This window comes from Arachis ipaensis, chromosome B01, assembly GCF_000816755.2.
Source record: "Arachis ipaensis cultivar K30076 chromosome B01, Araip1.1, whole genome shotgun sequence".
Taxonomy (NCBI): Eukaryota; Viridiplantae; Streptophyta; class Magnoliopsida; order Fabales; family Fabaceae; genus Arachis; species Arachis ipaensis.
In genome coordinates, this window is record NC_029785.2 from 125,843,598 (window position 1) to 125,855,230 (window position 11,633).

An 11,633-nucleotide genomic window follows, 5' to 3' on the forward strand; every position below is an offset into this window, starting at 1 on the left:
GGTTGATTGCTTTAGCGTTCAGCTCTATCTTCTTCTTGTCATCTTCATTCCATTCAGCTTCTTCTTTCGGAGTCACCACTCCATCAGCACTTGTTTTTGTTGGGATCTTGGGACCACTCACAACGATCTTCCATAAGTTGTAGTCAATGGATTGGATGAAGATCCTTATCCTTTCTTTCCAGTAGGAATAGTTCTTTCCGTTAAAAAAAGGTGGCTGGTTGTTTGACTGGCCTTCGGTGAGGGTGTAGGCAACTGTGGTTGTGCCCAGATTGTTCGCCATTGGATCTTTGCTCCAAGCGGTTAAGCTTGATTCTTGAGACCTTAGCTCCTGATACCAATTGAAGGTTGTGGTAGGCTTAGAGAAGGGGGGTTGAATCTATGCCTTCCTTTTCGTTGCTGTTATTACCCTTTTAAAACAAATTTGCAATTATGATTCTGTTTGAACTAAGCAGCGGAAATTTATGAGACAATTTATTTTTGTCTCATGAATATCAGAAAACAGAACACAGCAGAGAAAGAAAAGCTAACACCAGCATGTATCCTGGTTCGGTTGCCTTGTGCTATGCAACCTACATCCAGTCTCCTCCACAACTATGGAAGAATTTTACTATAGTTAACAGTATTACATACACCAATAACACAGGATTGACCGAATCCTTTCACACTCAAGTTCTGACCTAACTTGACATTGGCTATGCTAATACCTAACTATACCTCTTAGTGCTAACCCAACTAAGTAAGGGATACCTTACAGGTACAAGATACAAGACACAATCATACCTAAAGAAATCAGAAAACAACTCTAGGCTTTTCTCTTAAGTGTATCTCTCAGACTTTTTCCACTCATGGCTTTTTTTCAAGCTTTCTCACAATGCCTTTTCTCTCAAGAAATTACAAAAAGATAAGCTTAGAAAAGTACATTACAATTAGTAAAACATGAAGGAGATTGACTTCATCAACAGCCTCTTTGCTATGTGAAAAACCAGCTTTGCAAACCACTGATTTAGTTCTTCAGTATTGGCCGAATGCTTCTTTGATAGAAAGTATTATCCAAGTAGAGGAACTTCACAGGGAATACTTCACAGAACACAACTCTCAAACTCTGTTTTTTTCTCCTTTCCTTCTGAATGAACAGTCAGCTTCTTTTATCTCCTTGCATGTTGCTTGGTTCTTCTTCCAAGGTCAACACCTTGAGCCTTGAGCTTTACCAACCCACAGATTCACCTTTTTCTTCTCAAACATCAAAGTAGAACCTTTGCTTCTGACTTTTCCAACTTGACCGAAAGCCATGAAGGAGTAACCGAAATTGTTTTCCAATGGTCAACCAAATCTGAACCATAGAGATGCAACTTGGTCCCCAAAAATCTCTTGTGACCGTGGATTTGTAGTAGTGAAGAACAGAGATCAACTTTACCTTGAGTGCCATTTTCGGATAGTGCAGAGAGTTGGGAAGAAGGGATGAAGATCTGATGCATGCAAGATGAGATGGATTACCTTTAACCTAAGCTTGATTTGGATTAGATTTAATGCTTTAGCTTCTGTGCTTCAAGCTTAGATTTTCTCTTTCTTGCTTCTTTGGTTACTGGCTTATGGAGGAAGCTTTTCTTCTCATTCTCTTTCTTACTTTTCTGAAGCCTGGATGTGACTTGATTAGAGAGGAGATGAACGTTGCTTTGGTTGGAGCAAGATGGTGGGAAATTGAAAAACAATTTCAGGCTTGGATCGGGTTCTTCTCTACTTCAGCCCGTTGGTGCTTTGCTATGCTTCTTTGATGAATTTTGTTTGAAATGAATGACTTGGGCTTGTCTTTATTCACACTTACCATTCAGCCCATTTGCCTTGTTTTATTTTCCATTCAAGTTGGACTGTAAATCAGATTTTGGCCTGCAACATATAATAAATAATTAGCAACATATACTTATTAATTAAACAAATCTAATTATTTATTTTGCCCAAAATAATGTTTGTCATCACTAATTAATTAAGTTAATTTCTTAACTCAACAAAGAGATTAAGGGTTGTTTGAGAAGTTTTAAAAGTAACTTTTTTGAGTTTTTGGCTTATGAAAAGTAGTAGTATTAATATTTGGTGCAATTTTTAAAATTAAATTGCAGCTTTCTAAGAAGCTATTTAAGAGCTTATAGAGAAGTTAAAAAAATGACTTCTCTCATAATATTACTACTTTTTATCACATTTCTATAAAATATGCACTTTTAGAACTAAAAATCCAAACACAAAATAACTTATTTATAAGCTACTTTTAATATAACAATTTATTATTTAAACTATTTTGTCAAAATAAATTTAATTAAGCTATTTACCTAAACTGGACCTAAGTACAACTAATTGAAAATTGATAAGGTTTAATTACTCTGTTGGTCCCTATAGTTTCACGAAATTTTCAATTAGGTCCTTAATTATACTTTTTTTCTTTTCAATTGAGTCCCTATATGTTAATTTTTTTCAATTAAATCCCTACCGTGACAAAAACGTCTAAAATAACAGAATATTCTCTTAAAAAAACGAATATTCTCTTTTTGAAGATAACAGGACACTTTTATATTTTAAAAATTTCAAAAAAATCCTTCTCACTTGACCCCCACACTCCCATCCATAGCCCAGTGACCCCCACACTCCCATATCCTTAGCCCTAACCTCTCATCGAGCTCTCTCCGGATCTGCCGCACGGTGCCTCTCGCCGCGCCTCCTCCTCTCGACGTCCCTGTCATGCCCCGTCCCTTGTATTCTACTCATCCCTTGTATTTCGCCGCGCCTCTGTCCCTCTCTCTCTCGCCGTGTCTCGCCTCCGTGCCTCCGTGCTTCCATGCTTCCCTCACCTCGCCGCGCCGTGCCTCCGTCCCTCCCTCACCGCGCCGCCCCTCCATCCCTTGCGCTTGGTTTCGCTGCCTCGCGCCTACTCCCGTGGCTTCCATTTCAGACAGAGCCCAGGACTAGGTTGGATGCAGGACTTGGGGGGTTGGCCTTAGGTATTGCATTTCGGCTGCAGTGCTTGTCCGGATCAACTTCTTGTTGCAGTTAAAGGGAATTCTGGATTCTGATTTAATACCATTGAAGTTGAGGTATATACTGTTAAACTCATGCTTATGTGGATTGATCCTTTATTTTTAGTTATATTTTCATCATCATATAATAAAATGGTTCTTATTTTAGTATATACTGATTCACTATATACATGCGATTGTTTCTCTTATCATGTTGCAGCTGTAGAATTGCCTGGGCTAAATGTTTACAGCATTGTCCTCAGTGGACTGTACTTGACATGTGGTTCTTATTTTGTAAGTATATTGTATTTCCGTTTGGTAATTGTTCATGACACTGAGGTCTGCCTTTTGTCTAGTTGATGACTTATGTCATGTTATTGTTTCCATATTGCAATGATCTCAACGAAAGAAAGCATATAAGCTTGGAAACCTTCAGTATATGTATTCAAACATTGCATTATTTGCATTTATATTCAGAATGCACAAACATATTTATCCATTGAAACTTGGTAAGAACTTTTTAAAATATGAATTTATCTAATATAAGCTATTCATATGAATTAGCATTGAAATATCCGAGTTTTACTGTAATGATGGCAACTAATATTTTTGGTAGCTTGAGTTTCTGATGCATGCTCTTGTGTGTTTCCAGTCGTATCTAAGGGTATCATAACAACTTCATAGTTCATACAATGAACCAGGTGGTTGTTGGGGCTACAATTGGTTCCATTATATCTCTTATGTGGTATTGGTTATGAAATGCTTTTATTCAGGATGCATATCAATCCTCTTTGTTTGTTAGGATCATTGGTTTATCGGGTTCTATAGGAATTTGCATTTGTTTTCTTGTATTTGTATTGGCTTTTTGTGTTTTTATTAAAAATTTTAGTGTGTTTTTTTATGTTAAAATTTATCATATTTTCTAGTAGATCTTCACATCATCATTCTGCCTCTCTGTTCATTTATGTTTTTTGCATTCCATCAAGTATAGGAGAAATGGCCAGCATGTTCTTTTGCATTGTTTATCTAACATCAGTGAGTTGATTTCCTTGGGCCTTTGGTCATTTCTAGTTCTGTGCTATAATTTTTGTTTGGTATTTAATACTTATTTGTTTATTTTGGAGGAAATGTTTAGATACAAAATTGGTTTTAGACTAGACTTCAAGACTTGCTAGAAGTGCCTGAAGACCTTGAATGTAAAGAAGGTGACATTTCTTTCATGACTTAAACAAAATTTGGCACTCACAAGCATAGGGCTGACAAGTTAAGGAGATATTTAAGGGAGAAAGAACACATGACCTAGTGGAAATATTGGCCGGTAGCTGGTGGAGCTCCTTTTTCACATAATAAAAGATTTGTTCTATTATGTTTTAATTGAGAGTGATATGTTGGTTGCAGGTGTTGTCTTTGCTGGAGACTTAGGAAGAGAATGTCCTTTTGGAACATAAGTATGGAATTTAAGTCGAGCTTCTATCTTTATGAGGGCCTAAAAGTTTGATTCAGCTTTGTACAAAAGCATGCATGAAGCACCTTGCTATGGTGAAGACATTGTGGATCATAAATTTAATATATTTAGGAATTTTTAATATGTTAAATTCTATATTTCGATGTAGACATTGTAAATGTTGTGGTATTTATTTGAAAAATTAATCTATGCTCAATTCCTTTTATATTTTGTAAAAATATAATTATTTATGAAAATTTAGTTTTAATAGTGGTTAATCTGAAATGAGTAAAAATCTATAATTATAAAATTAGGAACAATAACAGAGTTAGTGACCGATTTAGATTTTTAGTTCAGAAATTAGTGGCTAAAGGGTTCAGCGACCGATTTTCAAGAGAAATCAATCACTAAATCGGTCGTTATTTCGGTAATTTTTTGTAGTGTGAATAGGGATTATAGGAATATCTTTCATTGAATATTTATAGTTTTACTAAATTTTCAATTAGGTCCCTATACTTTTTTTCTTTTCAATTAGGTCCCTAAGGGTATACAAGTAATTTCACAAGTCACTAACATTTTTTTGACGTTTAACGTTAATAGGGACTAAATTGAAAAAAAGTAACGTATAGGGACCCAATTAAAAAGAAAAAAAGTATAGAGACCTAATTGAAAATTTCGCGAAACTATAAGGACCAACAGAGTAATTAAACCAATTGATAATCACCAAACAGTAACTATAATGAAATACTAGGATATCAAATTTGGTAAGACCATAGCATTAACATCAAAAGTATTGTTTTGTGCATAAGTGCACAACATTATAATTAACACAGATTGTGCTGATACCAAAACAAACCATTTTTGCTGATTTTTTTTATATAGTTTTGATGAGAAAATAATAATAATATCTAATAAAAAAATAATCAAACTAAGAGGCCTAAAACAGAAGTCTTAATACGAAATTTTAAAATATTAAAAGGTATCCAACAAAAGCACATAATCTTCTAAAATAAACATCAACATGATCAGTAAAGCAGAATAAATTCATCCCTTAATATTCTTGCTTTTTGACTAATGTGACATGAACTCAGAAAATTTAGAAGTGGTTGTTTTACTTGATCCACTCATAGTTTCTTTTGACACTATTGAGGTTCTTGTGATGCTTGAACTCCTGAATCAATAATAGTAGCTACAGTATTGATAGTAAACTTAATTTGTGGAGGCCTAAATGGTGGGTTAGGCTTTGGAGGTAATGCTAGACTTGAAACTATGGACCTCACACGAAGCTAGACTATCGGAGACCTCATTATAGACATGTTTGCCTTAATTCTTTCCTTGCTAGTAGATGCATTAGTAACAATAGCAGATTATGGTGGAGGAAATGGCACATTTGAAGGATGTGTAGTAGTGCTGGCAGATCTAGCTGCTCTCCTTGTAAGATTGGATTTAACTACTCTTCTTTCAGTACCATGGTTTGTTGCTTTAGGTATGGTGACATTTTGCTGCAACAAGTTGAATCTAATTACTACATGTGAAATTATATGGAAGAAACAAGATTTGAGTGATCTATTACCTCATCATCAACTTCAGATTATGAGTGGCCTTGTATGAGCTCCTTTTCTACTGCATCTATTGTTTTCTCCCAAAATTTTTCTTGCTTTGAGTCTAAAAGGTCATCTAAATCTATGGGTGGCATAACTACACCTTCTAGTTATTGGATTTGTCCTCCCTGTGATTGATACGTTTGAGCTACTTGCTGTGTTGCTGCAGTTTACTTTGTTGCAACATAATTCTTCTTCTCCTCACATGTTCTAGAATTGTGCCCCACCTACAAAGAGAAGATAGTCTCAAGCAGTATGCAACAATCTACAACGTATTATATATTCAACTATACATCTATTGTAGGAGGTCTTTCTACTTTTTCATCATCTGGCCCTACATTTGTTGCACCAATTTCATTTGTATTATCAGAAACTAGAACTTGATCAATATATTCTGGTTTGACATTAATGGATGCTCAAAATACAGGTAGATCATGTTTTCATTCTTCAAGATAGCATAACACATCTTAACTACATCAGAATCCCTTCTCAGTATCCTTAAGCCTTTATTAGTTAAATTCATTCCTAGCTCCAACCAGTACTTCTCATTATACTCAGTATAACCTAAATCCAGAAATAAACCTTCAGCCAGGAATAGATTACATGTATCAACAAGTATCCTCTTAATATTACTCACTAACTCATCGCTATATTTTCAGCTACTATCTTCATTCTTTTCTAACCTACCCATATGATGATAGATGAATATGATATATGTTGTTATATAAAAAAAAAATTAAAAAACAAGTGACAATCAGCTAAATCATCACATTAAAGCACTATAATCGAACCTTCATTGCAAAAATATTAACATAATCACCAATACTTTTGAGGTCCTAACGAACAGTTATTAAATAAAAGAAAAAATATAAAATATTTACTGCTATCTTTGCTCTTTAATCAAAATTTATACACCGAAATATATGAGTTTTACATTAAAATATGATACAAATATATTTTACACAATTTACATATAAAAAACCACTCATAGTTTCTTTTGACACTATTGAGGTTCTTGTGATGCTTGAACTCCTGAATCAATAATAGTAGCTACAGTATTGATAGTAAACTTAATTTGTGGAGGCCTAAATGGTGGGTTAGGCTTTGGAGGTAATGCTAGACTTGAAACTATGGACCTCACACGAAGCTAGACTATCGGAGACCTCATTATAGACATGTTTGCCTTAATTCTTTCCTTGCTAGTAGATGCATTAGTAACAATAGCAGATTATGGTGGAGGAAATGGCACATTTGAAGGATGTGTAGTAGTGCTGGCAGATCTAGCTGCTCTCCTTGTAAGATTGGATTTAACTACTCTTCTTTCAGTACCATGGTTTGTTGCTTTAGGTATGGTGACATTTTGCTGCAACAAGTTGAATCTAATTACTACATGTGAAATTATATGGAAGAAACAAGATTTGAGTGATCTATTACCTCATCATCAACTTCAGATTATGAGTGGCCTTGTATGAGCTCCTTTTCTACTGCATCTATTGTTTTCTCCCAAAATTTTTCTTGCTTTGAGTCTAAAAGGTCATCTAAATCTATGGGTGGCATAACTACACCTTCTAGTTATTGGATTTGTCCTCCCTGTGATTGATACGTTTGAGCTACTTGCTGTGTTGCTGCAGTTTACTTTGTTGCAACATAATTCTTCTTCTCCTCACATGTTCTAGAATTGTGCCCCACCTACAAAGAGAAGATAGTCTCAAGCAGTATGCAACAATCTACAACGTATTATATATTCAACTATACATCTATTGTAGGAGGTCTTTCTACTTTTTCATCATCTGGCCCTACATTTGTTGCACCAATTTCATTTGTATTATCAGAAACTAGAACTTGATCAATATATTCTGGTTTGACATTAATGGATGCTCAAAATACAGGTAGATCATGTTTTCATTCTTCAAGATAGCATAACACATCTTAACTACATCAGAATCCCTTCTCAGTATCCTTAAGCCTTTATTAGTTAAATTCATTCCTAGCTCCAACCAGTACTTCTCATTATACTCAGTATAACCTAAATCCAGAAATAAACCTTCAGCCAGGAATAGATTACATGTATCAACAAGTATCCTCTTAATATTACTCACTAACTCATCGCTATATTTTCAGCTACTATCTTCATTCTTTTCTAACCTACCCATATGATGATAGATGAATATGATATATGTTGTTATATAAAAAAAAAATTAAAAAACAAGTGACAATCAGCTAAATCATCACATTAAAGCACTATAATCGAACCTTCATTGCAAAAATATTAACATAATCACCAATACTTTTGAGGTCCTAACGAACAGTTATTAAATAAAAGAAAAAATATAAAATATTTACTGCTATCTTTGCTCTTTAATCAAAATTTATACACCGAAATATATGAGTTTTACATTAAAATATGATACAAATATATTTTACACAATTTACATATAAAAAAAGAAAAATATATAAAAAAAATTAATTTAAAACAAAATTAGTAATATTAGATTCAATTTATTTTATTTAGATCAATTATTCGTAATTATTGACCAATTTAGTTAGATCTACGTAATCAAAATATTTGATCATATAGTAATACTATTTAAAAAAATTATAAAAGTGATTATTGTTGTTCCTAGTTAGTACTTATTTTTTTAATTTCTCCAAAATACCCTCCTTTTTAATCTCTTTATTAAAGATTTTTTTAAAAAAAATATTATTTAAAGTGATAACTTAGTAAATAACTTTTTATTAAAGCTAAGGAAAATTCTCCTGTGCTAATAACAAAAGTCATCATGTGATGATGACAGTGCGTGACATAGTAGAATAAAAACGCGTGTATAGTAGTATGTAACAGAAAGACACCGTTTATGCTATTAACATAAAAGTGTGGTTAATGTCCCATTTTTCATTTATGACATAGAGATTAATTATACATAATTAAGTTGTTATATAATAATGTTCTTTCTCTTAATAATTTATATAATAAATAATTATAAAACACGTATGTCTTAAATATTTATAATATGCTCTCAAATATTTTTTTAAATTACATATTTTTATAAAATTTAGATTTTTCTTTTTTTGGATTCGACAAAATACAAATTTCTGCCAAACCACAATTGCATTTTGTGAATATTTATAAATAACTTGAAATAATATAAGAATTTGTTCAATTTCATCGAAAAAATTGCAACAAATCCCAAATATATTACATAATTGTATCGATAATCATGACCTATTACTCATAACATTTAAATAAATTTTTTTTGTTGAATCCCAATCACGATGCCTTTCTTATTTCATTGCTAAGCTGAAATTTTAGGTTAGTCCTACAATATAAAACTATTTTTTTTAAAGTTAGGAGTAAGATATGAAGGAGAAGATTATGCCATTTGAACTATACCTTGTTGGTCTACAACACAAAACTCTTGTAAAAAAAATTGTGGAAAAATATTTTTTTAGAATGATTTTTTTTGGTAATATTTCTTTAAAATGATTTATTCATCCTTTTTTTTTTCAATAAAATCATCTTACCAATGTTTACGGACTACCAAATAAATATTACACTAAAAAAAGTTAGGCCCACATATCTATTTTATATATCAACTTAATTACGTATAATTAATCTTTATGCCATAAATGAAAAACGGGACACTAACCACACTTCCACGCTAATAGCATAAACGGTGTTCTCCTATTACATACTGCCATATACACGTCGCCATTCCACTGTGCCACGCACTGGACACGCGTCGCCATCCCACTATACCACGCACTGTCATCATAAACGGGACACTAACCACACTTCAACGCTAATAGCATAAACGGTGTTCTCTTGTTACATGCTGTCATATACGCATCGCCATTTTATTATACACGTATTGTCATTATTACATGATGACTTTTGCTATAGTACGATAGAATTTTCTTTTATTAAAACGTTGTGTGTCTTAATAAGTATTTTTAAGGTTTATGTTAATAGAATCTTTTTTATTATTTTAAAAAGCATCTAAATATGATGAGCATATATATTTTTTTTATTTTTATTATATTTAAGTATATTGATTTTTAATTAAATAAGTAGTTTATATAGTTTTATTTTATTTTATTTTATTTAATAGTTGATAGATTTTATATAAAAAATTTTCTTTAATATAAATATTTTATTAGACTAGCTCTAATTCTCCACTAAGTGAATATTTCGTATTCTATGCTCTTTAATATAAATATTTTTTTTTGAGTTTTTTTTTGTGAGTTTCCTCTTTATTATTGTTTATTGTTTTATAGCATTATGTATTTCTTTTTTTTGTTTATTTTTTTCTTATTTTTATTAAAAATACAAGCTAGAGCCTGATGAAGTTCTATGTCATTATTGTGAGCTACCCATTTGTTAATGTGGATTATTGTAATCTTTTATCTGGTTTAAATTATTTTAACTTTATATTTTAATTTGTATGTGCTATGGCCTTTTTTCAATGCTTTTGTAGTTTGATTAATTGGTGAGAATATGCTACTTGGTGGGAGTCAAGTATGAGAAGAAGGGAGTAGTGATGGACACTGCAGAGTGAAAAGACCAACATTTTGTGATGGTGAAATTAAAGATCATGTGTTTTGGTTGAAACTCCTTCAAGTTTAGAAAGAAGTTTGGAACGGTCAGCATTGAATATTTGTTCTCTTGTGTGATTGGTAAAATATTTGTATTATTTTTTTTATATGGAATGTTCATAGAGTTTAAGTGCTATAAGTATTTTTTTTTTCTTTTCTCATTTTATTTGTATCACGAAACAAACTTGTACAATTATTATTGATTAATGAAAGAGGCTATTCATTTTGTGAATTTGTGAATTTAATGAAATATTTCATGTTGTAGTAATTATTTTTAGTATATTTATATTGTGTATAATATAAAATAAATAATAGTATAATATAACTAAAAAACTGTTACTAAAGATCTTTTATAACATTTTTGAAGTGTTACAAAAAATATTTATGGTAACATTTTTCGAAGTGTTACAAAAAATATCTATGATAATATTTTTCTAAGTGTTACATAAAATATCTATTGTAACATTTTTTAATTGTTACAAAAAATATCTATAATAACATTTTTCTAAGTGTTACAAAATATATCTATTGTAACATTTCTTTAAGTGTTACCAAGAAAGGTCTATGGTAACATTTCTCATAATATTACTATAGAAGATCTATTATAATATTTTTATTAAATGTTATTAAATTAAAAAAAAATGTTAGTAAAACTCTTTAGTAATATAGAGTATAGAAGATCTATTATAATATTTTTATTAAATGTTATTAAATTAAAAAAAAATGTTAGTAAAACTCTTTAGTAATATAGAGCATATTTAACATTTGTTAAAATGTTACTAATGTATATAAGTAACATTTTAATACGATTTGATAACATTTTTTAAATGTTAGCAAAAGTCAAGTATGTAGTAGTGAAGGAAGAAGAAAAATTCTACTGTGCTAATAACAAAAGTCATCATGTGATGATGACAGTGCATGGCATAGTAGAATGGGAACGCGTATATAGCAGTATGTAACAGAAAGACACCGTTTATACTATTAACATAGAAG